This window comes from Rhinolophus ferrumequinum, chromosome 6 (genome assembly GCF_004115265.2).
Source record: "Rhinolophus ferrumequinum isolate MPI-CBG mRhiFer1 chromosome 6, mRhiFer1_v1.p, whole genome shotgun sequence".
Lineage (NCBI taxonomy): Eukaryota > Metazoa > Chordata > Mammalia > Chiroptera > Rhinolophidae > Rhinolophus > Rhinolophus ferrumequinum.
In genome coordinates this window covers 90,609,538-90,625,913 of record NC_046289.1, presented here as the reverse complement: position 1 = coordinate 90,625,913, position 16,376 = coordinate 90,609,538, and positions in this window count along the sequence as shown.

The window sequence follows — 16,376 nt, the reverse complement described above, 5'->3', positions numbered from 1 at the left end:
CAAAACTATCATTTAGAATCAAAGGACAGATAACAAGCTTCCCAGACAAGAAAAAGCTAAAGGAGTTTGTCACTACCAAACCAGTATTACAAGAAATCTTAAAAGGGCTTCCAGAAGAAGGAAAAGGAGGAGGAGGAGGAGGAGGACAAGGAGGGGGGGAAGGGGGGACGGGAGGGGGAGGGGGAGGAGGGGAGGGAAGGAGGAGGAGAAGGAGAAGGAGAAGAAGAAGAAGAAGAAAAGGGATATTGTTTTTTGAATCTAAAAGTCTGTCAGGTGTTGTAGGACTCCAGCCTGGATATTGCAATTTAGACCAATTCATCATAATTTTATGGAAAGGCAAAAACTTGATCGCATAACCCTTTATCATATGCAAAAATTTTGAATACTTGAGTGGATTCTATGGGCATGGCTTTCAGACAAAATTAGAGAACCATATCTGTCTTCAATCAAACAAGCATTGAGTATTTAGAGGATATTTTTTAAATTAGGAAGCTTTAAAAAATGTATGATTGGTAAAGCAGTAATCTTTAAGAAGTGTTCAGTGACTTGCTTATTTTATCTTCTTTTTGAATACTTTACCACAAATGCTAAATTCTGAGTCTTGAATTATCATTTATAGGAACTTAAGTGATATGATATCACTTTACCCAGAGTTAGCAAACTATGAGGTTTGAGGGCACAGTCTCTAAGACTACTCTCACTACTCACCAATTGCAAGTTTGGGGGCATCCCAAACCCACCCTCAGTTTTGATAATTCACTAAAAGAAGTCACAAAACTCACTGAAAGCTATAATACTCACAGTTATGGCTTATTACTGGTAAAGGATATAGCCAAAGGAAGAGACTCATAGGGCAGAGTCTGGGTGGGATCAAAATGTGAAGTCTCCTTTGTCCTTAAGATATGTTATTCTCCTAGAATTGGTGTGTGACAATATGCAGAGTATTGCCAACCAGCCTTAGTGTTCAGAGTTTTTATGGTGGTCTCCATTACATAGCCATGATTAATTAATTGATTGTCTGTGATTGACCTAAGATGCTAGGTTGCAGATACCACATGACCCAAATCTCATACCCTAAAACATGGTTGGTCTTTTTGGCATAGCCAGTCCCTACCCTAAGACTGTTGGGTGTGGCCAACCTTACCATAAGATCTGGTGTGGCCAGCCCTTGCTCTAAACAAAGACACTCCTATGAGGTATGACATAGATTGCATTCAAAAACCTGAGGGCAAAGGCCAGACCTCTGTTGGGCAAACCCAAATTCTTTACTACACATATCTGAGCAATGGAAACATACTTATAGAGCTTGAATTTGACATATATGAGGTATGATCAAAAAATACAGTGAATGTTTAAATTAAAAAAATTAATATAGTAAAAGACACATTGCCATTAATCCCCCTCAAAATACTCCCTCTCACTTCAAACACACTTATTCAGTCATTCTTGCAACTTTCTAAAGCAGTTCTGAAAATCCTCTTTCGTGAGTGTTTTCAGTTGTGCTGTCATAGCTGCCTCCATGTCCTGAATCAATTCCAAATGTTTACCTTTCATGGTCATTTTGACTTTGTGGAAGAGCCAGAAGTTGCATGGTGCCAGATCCAGTAAATAAAGTGGATGAGGACACACTGCAGTGTTTTTATTTGACAGAAATTGCTGTACCATAAGCGATGTGTGGCATGGAGCCTTTCCTGTTGTGATCAAAACATATGGTGCATTTTGCCTCTGAGTGCCATCCAACAGGAAGGCAAAGATCTTCAATACATGAAGTGGTGCATCGAACCTCAATAAGAATGTGTGACAAGTTTCAACTTGTTCGGTGCAGTCAGTCAGGTGTGAGCTCTGGTTGAGAGAAGGTGTGTTTTAAAGTGTGTCATAAATCATCCTCTATCATGACAACACTCTGTGTCACACATCGTTTCAGGTGTACAAGCAATTTCTGTCATGTAAAAACATTACAGTGTGTCTTTATCTACATTATTCACTGGATCTGGCACCATGTGACTTCTAGGTCTTCCCCAATGTCAAACTGATTCAGGACATGGAGGCAGCCACAACAGTGCAACTAAAGACAGTCATGAAAGAGCACTTCCAGAACTGCTTTAGAAAGTGGCAAGAAGGATGAGATAAGTGTGTTTGAAGAGGAGGGGGAGTATTTCGAGGGGAATTTTAATGGCAATGCATTTTTTACTGTAATCATTTTTTTAAATTTAAATATTCACTGTATTGTTTGTTCATACCTTGTGTGTGTGTAAATTTTTGAGGATCCACCATGCTTCAGATGTTTTCACATATACTATTTCTTTAAACCCTCACATCAATTTGTAATATGAGCAATAGTATCAGAAAGCCACAAGGACAATGATTTGACCTCCTGTGTCATATTATTATTATTACCATTACATTTTTTAAAATTTAAACTTTAAAGTTCTTTTGTTTAGATATTGGTACAATTTGCCCATCATTATGCAATATATGACTTGTTAGACCAAATGTTAGACATATGACTTGGTCTTCTATTTCCTAAGACCAATGTTTCTCCCCTCCCATCCCTCAAACTATAAAGCTTTTTTAAAAAATTCAAATTTAACTTAAAATTTTACATTACTATTAACTAACCTGATCCAAATGACAAAGCTAGTACTTAGTAAGCCAGAATGTGAACCTAGCTCCTTAGGTCCCAGGGTTTCCCATTATTCCATGGAAGGTATGATGTCATGGAAGGTAGTATTCATAGTACCCTCGGATTGGCTTAGAACATATAAATAGCCTTTGGAAAATATTTTCAACGATCTGTGGGGACTCAATAGATGTTTACTTAGAAAAGCTTCTGTTAGCCTGGCATGATAAAGGGAATTAAGAAGCATGTTTTTCTGCCTAAAGTGAAAGTCCATGTGGCAAACCAGAAAATTTGTTTCAGCCAATGCCCAGGCCTACATAATTTTGGTTCATGATTTTCTTGTTCGTTGAATAGACTGCTTTGCCATTTCAGAGACTGAATGAAATTCAGGTCATGATGGTCTACTTTACAAAAGAGCACAGTCTTATTGATTTCTTAACTGCCAGGAATATATTTTTGTACTTCCACCTACTCTTAGTAACAATAATATTAGGAACAGTAACTTAGTTTACATCAGTATTGTAGAACATTCCTTCTAAATCTAAAATGCTATTAGAACTCAGAAAATTATTTGTGACTCTTTTTTAAACAAACAAACAAAACTTGGGTCTACTGTTTAAATAATGATAAAATTTGCTTATTACTTAACAAACCAAACTCTATTCCATTTTTCAAGAGCATTGACTTTCTCTTTAATCCCCCGCTTGCCTACTTTGCAGTTTTGTAGTTAAAATTATTAAAATTCTTCTGATTTACACCGAATAGCTGTTGAGTGACTTGAATATTTTAAGACATTCACAAAAGTTTATTATTGGGCAGATAACCTGTCTAGATAAAGTTGAAAAAAGAACCACCTTATCACAGTGGTCCACAAGTATCAAAGATCATAAACAATACTGTTGACAACCGTTCTGGTGACATGTGAACTGGGCCTCTGTGAAGCATTAATTTTGCAAGCATCTTTTCTCAGAGCCTCTTTAGGAGATAGCTTTCTCAGTAACCAGGGCTCATTGAACACTGCCACATGCAAAAGAAGTATATTTGGCGTCAAAATATTAAGGATTATGTTGCATAATTCTTTGCATTTTTCAGAATGTTTTCAAATATATACTAATGAACAGGAAAGAACAATAAGAGTTGTCACTCACAATTTATAGCTGGTTGTTTTTGATGCCTTGTTGAGTGTCCTACAGTTGTTTCAGTGTAAAGACATTTCAGAGAAAAATATGTTTGGCCTCCTGAAGTGATATTTATTGTAGTTTCACTACTGGAGAACTTGTGCTTTATAACTCAAATCACAAAGTTTTCCTAAGGTTTATTGTCTCTCACTCATAAGGAAGAAATGCAGAAAGAAAGAAATATGTAACCAACAATATCAGTGATAAAATGGAAAGGAAGTTAGGGGAGAATCCTCCCTTCAGCAGTGGTTTTTAAATTTTGGCTCAAGTATCAGATCCATTTGAATTATGTTGAACACTTATTAAAAATACAGAATCACCAGAGATGGGACTCAGCAAATTTTTTATTTAGCAAATGGTTTCAGGTTGATTCCCATGTACATGAAAGTTTCAGAATCACCTCCTCAGTGAATCCAATAATATGAGAAAACATTTTAGGGGGTTAGGATCCATAACTAGTGAAGAGCTTAATTTAGGATGTAGCCAGTATAGGGATAGGATTTATTGATATTAAGATTAGGAGGTATAGAATGGGAGGTCACCTGTGTTGAGATTGAGGGTATCCAAATAGCAGCCATATACTTCTTACACAACAGAGAGTCATTGACTAGAAGAAGAAATTGGTAGATCCACATGGCACAGTCAGAAATTTCCCTATTCCTTATCTGGGTATGGAGCATAGGGCAAGAGCTTCAGTCTTTTAGGGCCCATGGCTGTTTGGAGATCCTGCAAAAAATGATCTTGTGAGACACCGAGGAACTGTGGGACATCACTGAGCTTCCAGGGACTGCAAAGTAATATAGAAAATTTGGGGAACATGATATGTATATTGTAGATCATATGATTGTCTATGCTTTATCCCCCATTTCTTTTCATTTCAATTTACAACATGAAATTGTATGTTTGAATGTTACAAATTCTAGGCTGTCTACTAGGTTATATTTCCATAAGTTTCTGGGTGGGAGCTCACACTAAGACATATGACAATTTATCTTTGTCATCGTGTAACCCAACTTCATCATGCATCTGACTGAAGTTTATATACATTATATAACCTGATTCTCATAAGTCTAATATTGTATATTAGGGGAACTTAAAACAATTCCATGAATTCAGTCCTCTTGTAATGGGGATACAGAAATAAGAGATCAGTCCCTACTTTCAAAGATTTCTTATTTACTTAAGTAACGTGAACTATTACTATACGATATGATGGGAACTGTGAAAGAGGTCAGTGCAGGTCACCATGAGTTTATAGAGGACAGGTTACCAGGTCAGTTTGGGGACAACAGAGAAAGATTTCATGAGGAGGTGAGTCTTTGACAATGGGATATGCTAGGCATAGATATATGACGGGTAATGAGGTGGTGGTGATTCGCACATAGCTTTCCAGCCCGGAGGGATAACACGAGAAGAAAGTTAGTAGGTAATAGAGGACTCATAGCATTCTTGCATCTTCAAATAGTTCAGTTTGTCCAGAGCATAGATTTTGAGGATAAGAATGGTGAGAGATGCTGCCGCTGGAGAAGCAGGCAGAGGATTATGGAAGACCTTGTTTGCCATCATAAGGAACTTGGATTTTATCATGAAGGTTAAAGGAGTTGAAGCAGGAAGTTAACGATGATTAGATGTGCAGCTTAGAAAGAATTTCTCTGATAGCCTTGTAAAGGATGTATTTCATGCAAAGGATTTGGGATGTACAGATACTTGTTGGATGGCTACTGAAATAAGATGAGAAATGTGGATGGATGTAAGGCACTGACAGTGGGAATAAAGAAGATGTGAACGATTAAGCAGCTATTAGGGAGAGAGAATAGACAGGACTTGGTCATAGTTTGAATAGGGAGTGACAGAAAAGAAAAGGGTCTATGAAAACTGTGGGAAATCTTACTTAGATTAGCAGGTTTGGGGTAAGATTATAAATTGAGTTTAGGGCATGTTGAGTTTTAAATGCTTATGTGACATTCAGATGGGAATGAGAACTAGATGAAGTCACCAGAGAGCAGAGGCAGAAACGGTGATGGTGGTTGTGCTGACAGAGAACCACACTGCTATAGTAGTGGTAGATTTTGTCAAAAAGGCAGTTTTTCTTTTGTGTTACTCTTGATTTTGATAAAGCATTGCACATTTTACAGTGTCACAGAAAACAGAACTGTTTCTTTTGCTTCACCACTTTGTAGCTTACTTAATACACTGCTGTGTGTTCCCTATGTCTGGCGAACACAAAATATTTTCTTTTCTGCAAAGTTGTGGTGTTTGCCTTGGGATGGTGAAAATGCGAAGTACACAGGTGACCCTTGAATAACATGGGTTTGAACTGCATGAGTCCACTTATATGCGGATTAAAAAAAAAATGATCTCAGGTCAATTCACCATAGTTCAAACCCAGGTTGTTTAAAGGTCAACTTCTCGGTGGAGAATAGGCATATGCCGAAGGCTGAGTGTTTATATACATTTTTGGATTTTTGACTGCAGGGGAGGTCAGCAACCCTAATCTCCTCAAGAGTCAACTGTATATAGTTAAAAGAAAAAGAGAAGAGAGGTGAGAGAAGAAGCCTCTGGAACAAGGTTAAAACAAACACGAAAGACTTCCAATTGTTCTGAGCAATATCTAAGGAGATGGAAAAATCAGGAAAACATATTTAGAAATCGAAGAAGAGGAGTACATATTAAAGAGATATTAGCCAATAACAACATACAAGCCAAGGAAAAAGTAATATCGCCATTAGATTTAGCATGTGAGGAGATTTTAGTGAAAGTAGGTTCCCTGAGTGATGTGGGGAAAGAGATCAAATTGTTTGGATGAAGAAGAAAATGTAGTTTATGAAGAAGTGACTAAGATGGCCTCTATGTTCCCCTCAGCTTGACTAAACTTTGGATAGTTTTCTTCCCCTGACCACCATTTTCTTAGAACATTTGTAAAAGCATTTGCAGTTGTAAATCTTTCTCTGATCCTTCTAAATATAAATCCCCAAAGTCTTGTCAAGTTTACAACTCAGAAAGGCCTTTCTCAAGGACTTGGGAAACAAGCCTTTGGAATATAATCAAGTCATGCCCTTATCTCAGTCTCTAGGGGAGAGCAGGAGCCTAACTTCCATAAGTGCATATTAGCAAAGGCACATTGCCCAGCCTCCTTCATCCCCACAGTCTTCTAGTACTAGTGTTCCACTAGCCTACTCTATTGCTTGGAAACCCTCTGCCTTATGTTTCAATCTCTCTGTTCTGTTGTAATAGTCTTGATTCGTATTGCAATAATCTTTTTTTTTAAATTTTTTTAATCAAAATTTATTGGGGTGGGGCTGGCTCCGCTCCGTGCTCCTAACTCCGAAGGCTACGGGTTCGATTCCCACATGGGCCAATGGGCTCTCAACCACAAGGGTGCAGGTTCAACTCCTAGAGTCCCACAAGGGATGGTGGGCTCTGCCCCCTGCAACTAAGATTGAACATGGCACCTTGAGCTGAGCTGCCTCCCGGATGGCTCAGTTGGTTGGAGTATGGGCTCTCAACCACAAGGTTGCCAGTTTGATTCCTCTAGTCCCGCAAGGAATGGTGGGCTGCGCCCCCTGCAACTAGCAACAGCAACTGGACCTGGAGCTGAGCTGCGCCCTCCACAACTAAGACTGAAAGGACAACAACTTGAAGCTGAACAGCACTCTCCATAACTAAGATTGAAAGGGCAACAACTTGACTTGGAAAAAAGTCCTGGAAGTACACACTGTTCCCCAATAAAGTCTTGTTCCCCTTCCCTAATAAAATCTAAAAAAAAAAAAATAAAGATGGGAGTTATAAAAAATATTATTGGGGTGACAATTGTTAGTAAAGTTACATAGTTTTCAGGTGTACAATTCTGTAATACATCATCTCTATATCCTATGGTGTGTTTACCACCCAGAGCCAGTTCTCCTTTCATCACCATATATTTGTCCCATTATTGCAATAATCTTGAATAAAATCTTGCTTGCCTGTTTAACTCTGCCCAGTGCATTTTTTCTTTGACAGACTTGACAGATCAGGTAGATTTTTCTTTCAAGAAGCATAGCAGTGAAGGGAAGAAAGAGGGTACAGTTTGAGAGGGACAATGTTAAAGATTTGTTGTCACAAAAATGGGAAAGATATGGACATGCTTGTATATCCAGATGATAGAGCTATGGCTATAAAGCTATACCTTCTAACTTTCATCTTGAATCTTCTTGCTTGACTCAGTGTTTTGGAAATCTTGACTTTTACCTCTGGCTTGGTTTCTGGATTCTATTTATTGGCTGATGGATAGAGGTTCATTGATAGTATTTGTATAACCACTTCCTCCCACTCCTGAATTGACAATCCTTTTAGAAATATAGTTGTATTTCTTGTTTCTAACTGCAGACCAGTCTTCTTTTCTTGAATACAATAGACTTGGTAGTCTCTTCTCAAGCACTTTCTCTTTCTGTTGAGTTTCTTATACTTCACAGGTGGAGTATTCAGAATAATACCATAAACATTTAATATTAAATTCCATATAATTAACATGAAAGTATATAATATATCATGTGAGCTTAAAGTGAGTCCTATATTTTACCTGATATTATATTTTTTTCCCACTCATCCATCCATCCATCCATCCATTCAAATAACTAACATACATTTATTATGCCAGGTACTATGTTTGGTCCTGGAAATATGATTAATAATACCATATAAAATCTATTGACTAGTTGCTATCTGCCAGATTTTCAGCTAAGTGTTTTTATTATATACATTAATTCATTTATTCCACGAAGCTCTAATAATGAAAAAAAGGTTACACCAAGGAACTGGCTCATGTGATTGTGGAGCTGGCCAGTCTGAAAACTACAGGACAGGCCCACAGGCTGGAGACCCTGGAGAGCAGATGTAGCGGAAGTTCAAAGGCAGTCTGGAAACAGAATTCCCTCTTCCTCTGGGAACATCAATCTTTTTCTCTTCAAGCTTTCAACAGACTGATAACACCCACTCATATTAGGGAGAGTCATCTGCTTTACCCAAAGTCTACTGATTTAAATGTTCATCTCATCCAAAAAGTAATCTTGACAGTGATCTCTAAATTGGTGTTTGACCAAACATATGAGTACTAGCCTATCTTGGCCTAGCCAAGTTGACACATAAAATTAATTATTACACTGCTTTACATGTATCTTTGCATCGCTCAACAACCCTGTGAGGTATTATCAATGCTGTTTTATAGATGATAATACCTTGTGAGGTATTATCAATGCTGTTTTTAGATAACAAATTGAGGGAAAGAGGACATGTGTTTTTTCTTGGATGACAGAGTTAGTAAACTGTAGAATAGGGATTCAAACAGTGCTCAAAACTATAATACTTCCGCTTACGGGTGAAGAAACTAAGGCATAGAGAAGTTATGTAATTTGTCTATGTCACGCAGCTAGTAGATGATGGATTCAGAATGTCACGCGGGGCGTCCTGCGGGGTCTCTGTTCCCTCTCCCCACATAAGAACGCAGGATGTGGCTAGGCCAAAAAGGAGCACCCACGGAGCCATAGGTAGGGGAGTCATACCACTATAGTCTCACTGGAGGCTGGATTCACACGACGTGTGACCTGCTGTCTGCTTTTCTGCCAGCCAACCGACCAACTCTCCTCAATTCTCCTTACTCCCCTCTACTCCCCAACGAAGACGCGGAAGTTATATTAGTGGCCAATGGCTCAATGATTACAGCTGACGGCCATCTACTACCCAAGCCAGAACCCCTCCACGTGAGGCTGAGAGCCTGGAAACTGCTCTCTGGGGCTCTGTCCCCACACAGAATTTGAACTCAGATCTGACTTTAAAGTCTCTGCTGTTAGTGACGACTGAAAATAAACATTTTCAGTCTCTGTCTCCAGGCAGCTCTCAGTCTATTAGAGGAAGTCATATATTAAAACAATTAGCATTGATGGAGAGGAAATAATTCTGTTTAGACAAGCTATAGTCTTCCTGGAAAATAAAGCCTCTGACCTTGTCTTTGAAATTAATAGGGCTTTCTTAGTTGAACAAAAACACACTGCAGAAAAAGGCTATGGCAAGTGAAAGGTAATAAATATGAAACAGCAAGGTGTTATCTGGGAAAGAGTAAGCTTTTTGGTATTGCTTCCATTGGTATAAAGTGCCTGTTGAGGTGAGGGTGGGTGAGTTGGAGATGAGAAGATGACGACGGCCATTCCACCCAGTTAGGGTGGGACTGGATTTTATTTTGTGATTGGTAAGGAGCCAGTGAGGTATTTGGGACACGGAGAGATATCGTTAGACTTCACTTTTAGTAAACATGCTGAAATCTGTCAGAAAGAATTGTGAAAGACTTTGAAGTAGGCCAAAACCATTACCAGGTTTCTTCACTCCAGGGGTATTGTGTTGTCTAGAGCACACCCTTGTGGTTCATTTGATTCTATGGAATTTGCATCTTTCATTGTCTGAGCTATTTAAAGCTCTGTAAATTGTAGTCATGGCAATTCAAATGACTCTTATCCACAGATGTGCAAATGAATTCTGTCTGGTGGAAGGAAAATCAATTTCCCTCCTTGCTATGGAAAAAAGCCAATTTTGCAACTATTTATAGATTCAGTTTTGCATTTCTGATTAACTTAGGTAAGTGTGGTACTTTCAATTATCCTTTGAACGCATTTCAACATCTTACTAGTTCCCTCATTAATTAATCAGTTAAGTAATATCTTTGATACATGTTTATATTTGTATGAAATTTATCATGTTACTTTAAAATAGTTTTTCTTTAACAGGTGTGTCTTAGGGGAGGAGATGATTGTGGGAACAGAGCCAGGAGAGCAGTTTCCAGGCTCTCGGCCTCACGTAGAAAGGTGCTGGCTCGGTTATTAGATGGCCGTCAGCTGTAACTAGTTGGCCATCAGCTGTTACCAGTTAGCCATTAGCCACTAATGTAACTGCCATCGCTATGCTAGCAAAGGCGGATTGCGACTAGTAAGTGGGGTTAGCAAGCATGGATGGTGGATTATGAATCGTGTGGATCCTACTTCCTGTGTCTCACCCGGCCAGTAAGACTGGGGTGCAGGAAGACCCCCTGTTGGGGTACTGGTGGATGTTTGCTTTTGTGTCTCGACCAGCCACCATGGAGAATATAGTGGCATGACTCCCCTATCTATGGCTCCATTGGTGTTCTTTTTTGACCTCACCATATTTTGCATTCTTGTGCGGGGAGCGAGAGCTGAGACCCTGTATGACAATGATGTAATACCTACTAAGGCAGTGGTAGCAGTGGAGGGAAGTTGATAGATTAGAAACAACTTTGGGATGTAGGCTGATAAAACCTAGTGCTCTGATGAGACCTAGGAAGTATGAGGGTTCAAAAATGATTCCCAGATTTCTGGCATGGTTGATTGCATAGATAGTAGTTGCTTGTATCACATATGACCAGGAAAAAGATAGCAAAGCAGACATTACAGTAGTTTACTAGATATTTGGTGGTAGTTCAAAAGTATCTGAGGGTACACGTTTTGATTTGGGACTCAAGTTTATACATGTAAATTTATGGGGATAGATTGGAACACAATGGAAAAAATGTAAGGTGAAAATACAAGTTGGTCCAATATAGAGTGTTTTAGGGATGAGTAGAGTGAAAAGATCCAGTAAAAGAGATGAAAAAATAAATCTCTTTTATTTAAAATGATGTAGAAGCCAACAAGGGGTAATGTTTTAAGAAGGAAAGGCTAATCATTGTTGTCGGATACTAAAAATTTCAGTCCATTGGATTTGGCAATGTTGAAATCAGTTACTAAGTTTAAATGTCAAGATGGGGGATAGAAGCAAGATGGGAGGACTATAAAATTGGATAGAAAAAAAAGAAAGCTGTGGCAAAGGAGTTAGGGATGGATGAAGAATTTAGGGAAGAAGTAAAAAAATTTTTTAACTGCAGTTGACATACATTATTTTATTAGTTTCAGGTGTACAGCATAGTGATTAGACATTTATATAACTTATGAAGCGATCACCTGATAAGTCTAGTACCTATCTGATACCATGCAATTATGACAGTAGTATTGACTATATTCCCTATGCTGTACTTTATATCCCCATGACTATTTTTCTTTTTCCCTTTTTTTGCACTGACATATTTTTTATCTTTTCTCTTTTTTCTTTTTTCATTTTTTGCACTAACGTTCTTTTTCCCTGGGACTGTTTTTATGACTGGCACTTTGTACTTCTTAATTTCTTTCCCCTTTTCATCTGTCTCCCAATCCCCCGCATTCTGGCAACAATTCATTTGTTCGCTGTATCTGAGTTTGTTTTCTATTTTGTTTGTTCATTTATTTTGTTTTTTTAGATTCCACATATAAGTGAAATCTTAAGTTATTTGTCTTTTCTGACTTATTTCACTCAGCATAATACCCTCTAGGTTCATCCATGTTGTTGCAAGTGGCAAGATTTCATTCTTCTAATGGCTGAGTAATATTCCATTGTATATATGTGCCACTTCTTTATCAGTCCATCTATCGATGGACAATTGGGTTGCTTCCATATCTTGGCTATTGTAAATAGTGCTGCAACGAACATAGGAGTGAATAATCTTTTTGAATTAGAGTTTGGATTTCTTCAGATAAGTACCCAGAAATGGAATTGCTGGGCCATAAGGTAGTTCTATTTTTAATTTCTTGAGGAACATCCATATTGTTTTCCACAGTGGCTGCACCAATTTACAATCCCACCAACAGTGCACAAGGGTTCCCTTCTCTTCACATCCTCACCAGTACTTGTTGTTTATCGATTTATTGATGATGGCCATTCTCACAGGTATAAGGTATTATTTCATTGTGGTTTTAATTTGCATTTATCTGATGATTAGTGACGAGGAGCATCTTTTCATATGTCTATTGACCACCGTAGGTCCTCTTTAGAGAAATGTCTAGTTAGGTTCTCTGTCCATTTTTCAATTGGATTGTTTTCTTTTGATGTTAAGTAGTATGAATTCCTTATATATTTTGGATATTAACCCCTTATTGGACGTATCATTGGCAAATATCTTCTCTCATTCCGTCATTTGTCTTCTCATTTTATTGATGGTTTCTTTCGCTGTGCAAAAACGAGTTTGATGTAATCTGATGTGTTCATTTTTTTCTTTTGTATCATAAAGGAGAAGTTTTTAAGATCGAACATAGTATAAGGGGAAAGGACCATTTGAAGACAATTAAAAGTGAGAGGGAATAATTGACAAAAATAAAGCTCCAAGTTAGATAGAAACATATGGGACTCAGAGTCCAAGTAGAGGTATCCATCTTCAAAAGGAGGAAGAACAGGTTTTCCTCTGATCCAATAGGAGGAATAGACAGGAGCAGCACAGGTAGCTTTTCAGGTTAGAAAGCAGGAAAGTAAGAGAAATCTTACTTGATGACTTTCAATATCATGTACTCAGAGTGAAGGAGTAGAATTCAAGAGGAAAGGCAAAATTATGTCTAGCCCTTTAATTGAATGGGAGTAGGAGCTGATGAAATATAAAATCTACATGGTACAATTAATCTGTTAAAAGTAGCTTTGGTCTTGGTGTGTTACTCGTTCTAAAGTTGTGTTATGCAGGTGTGGAGCAATTGGTCTGTGAATGGTTGCTAAGAGACTTGCCTACTCTTAAATATCTTTTTGCCCTCCTGTACTTTTTACTATTACACTTTATAGTATTTTAGAAAACAATGGGCCATGATCAGTCACCCCAAATCTCAGATAGATATGTGTAGCTGGAAACAGCCCCTCTAAAACGGTTGCATATCATTTTAGATCCATAATTGGAATCACTGAGTTGTGAGATGATGTGCTATAGAACAGATAATTTCAAGTGGGACAAAATTATAATTAACTATTCCCCCCCTTCCATTGACATTAAGGTGTGCTTTAAAAATTATAAATGTATGTATCTCTAGCATTAGGCATATGTGTACATATTATATTTTAGAAGTATATATACATAGACGTTATCCCTTTTGGCTTCATCACTTTTCACTTTTTATTTTCAGTTTTGTAATAAAGGTGTATCTTTCTACCAAGACGAGGAATCTAGTCTCTACGTGGTATCAAGTATACCACAGGAGAATGACAGGCTATTTGTTAATACCCATTACCACCTCTGAATGGAGCTCTATGGTGGTCAATATCATATTTTTGAATTTCAGTGGTAGCTGGGGTGCTTGGTGGCAGGCTTTTGGGGACTTCATTCCAGAGTGGAAGGATAGAGCAGGAATCAGATTAGGCAGTTGCTGAGGAAATTAATTGGCCTCTACCAGCTGTTTCTCACAAGGCAGCAGGACAGTCAAATGCACAGTGTATAACGTGTGGGGCAAGACCAGGTGTGGATTGCATCATCCAGTACCATCCTGATAACTAAGTGGTAGCAGGCTGATAGTCCTGGCCAGCAGCAGAAACCATTCCGGTAACAGTAATATTTGAAATCAGGTAGGTGATGCCGTGGCTGATTGTGGGTGATCCGTGCATTCACGTCAGAACCCCAATAGTATCCTGATAGGAATAGCCAGGGGTTGCTTTTGGTGATGATGATGAAAAAGAAAGCTTAGGAGCTATAAGTACTATAATTACTATAAGTAACCCCCTACTCATCTTTGCTATAATTCTAGGTAGATGTTGATATATTTATCTCGGTAAGAATTATTTAGAAATTAGGGTGGGTGGTTCTGGACTTCCAGAAGAGACTCATTGGCAGATATATGTGAGAATCTGAAACAAAAATGGATCACATGATGACAGAGTCTCTCCAATACATAGACGTTATCCCTTTTGACTTCATCACTTTTCACTTTTTATTTTCAGTTTTGTAATAAAGGTGTATCTTTCTACCAAGACGAGGAATCTAGTCTCTACGTAGTATCAAGTATACCACAGGAGAATGACAGGCTATTTGTTAATACCCATTACCACCTCTGAATGGTACCAAATAAATTAATGGTACCAAATAACTTTGTTTACTACCAATAAATTAATGACATTTCCCTGAATTGCTATAAAAAATCTGTGACGTTCCCCAAAATACCTCTTCTAAATTCTAAGGAGACAAGCAAAATTATACTACATATACCACAATGACTGGAAAAAAAATGTTTATAAATGACAAGGTGAAAGGAAATAAGGTAGCCTAGTAAAATGGAGCTATAAAAAAAGTAAATAGGAACACATGCTCTACAAGTCTTTCCGTATCTAAGAGTGGGACATCAAATCAATCCTGTTTCTTAATGAGTCAAAGCAAAATGGTTTTAAGACAAATTGAATGATTCACATGGTCTGTATGATAAAACATAATTGCTTGAACTGAGGCTCTGGCCTTGAAGTCTCGGGAAAATATCTCCCATGCTTGTTACAAAGGAAGCATAGAATGAAATAGTGGATAATAAGAATTTCTGATAGTACTTTTCAATATAGGATAATTCATCAAACTAAAGCATCGTTTGATAAAAGTGATTCTGTGGAAGACCCAGGCCGTATAGTCTAGATTAATCCTTGGATAACACACAGAGGAGCAAAGGAATAGAATTGCTCCACCTGGGCTTCTGAGGGTGTCAGGTGGTACAGAAAACTTCTGCAAAATCCTTAAGTGGAGCTATTCTGTGTTAGTAATGGAGGCAAGATCCCTCTGTCTTAAATATCGTCTAAATGGAAGATAGCATTTTTATACTTTTATTAAAATTAAAGAATTTAACTAAGACTCTATAGTAAAGAAATAGCTACTGTATAGGCCTAGCCATAGGCAAGGTCAAAAATGTCTAAAAATGAACTCAGTTTTGCCTGACTTCAACTCTTGAACAAATGAAAGATCAAGTTCTCCAAATTCCAAATCTTACAGCATTTGTGAGACTATTGCAGTTGGAAATTTTTCCCATGTAGGAATAATTAATTGCTCAGTAGGCCATAAAAAAAATTGACTCAGGATTTCTAACAATGTAGATTCAATTACTCCTCAGTAACTAAAGGAGATTTTGTATCAATTCCTATGACAAAATTCTATCAAAATTTATGAAAGACAGCAGTTTTTCTGGTATTGGTCAGCTCACAGGGCCTTTTGTCTGTGGAGGCCAATATGGGTCTATTATATCGTATCCCTAGTACTTAATAGTTTTCGTGGGTGTGAGGTAGAGATGGACAGCATATGTTAGGTTATTTACCACATGCAAATGGGTGTGTGTACCCCATACAATGACGATGATAATGATATAATAATAATAGCAACTTTATTGGTATTTACTATACTTACTGTATACTTGGTACTTCCTCAGCACATCATGTGCTTTATTTAATTTGATCTTCACCACTTACTTAGTTTTATTAAGTATAGTTGTCCCCAGTGAACAGCTATGAAAAGTGAAGTTTAGAGTTTAAATAGCTTGCCTATGTTTGCACAACTACAAGATGGAACATGCACCCAAGTAGACTTATTCCAAAGTCTGTGTTCTTTCCTATTTACCAGCAATATTTGGCTTTGGATCTTTGCTTTTCAGTTTCAGCATCTACAGGTTGTAAGTCTCAGATCAGAGCCCAGGTTAAGGGACTTTGGTTACTCAGCATGAGGGGAGTATATTACCTAACCCAAGGTTTAGCCA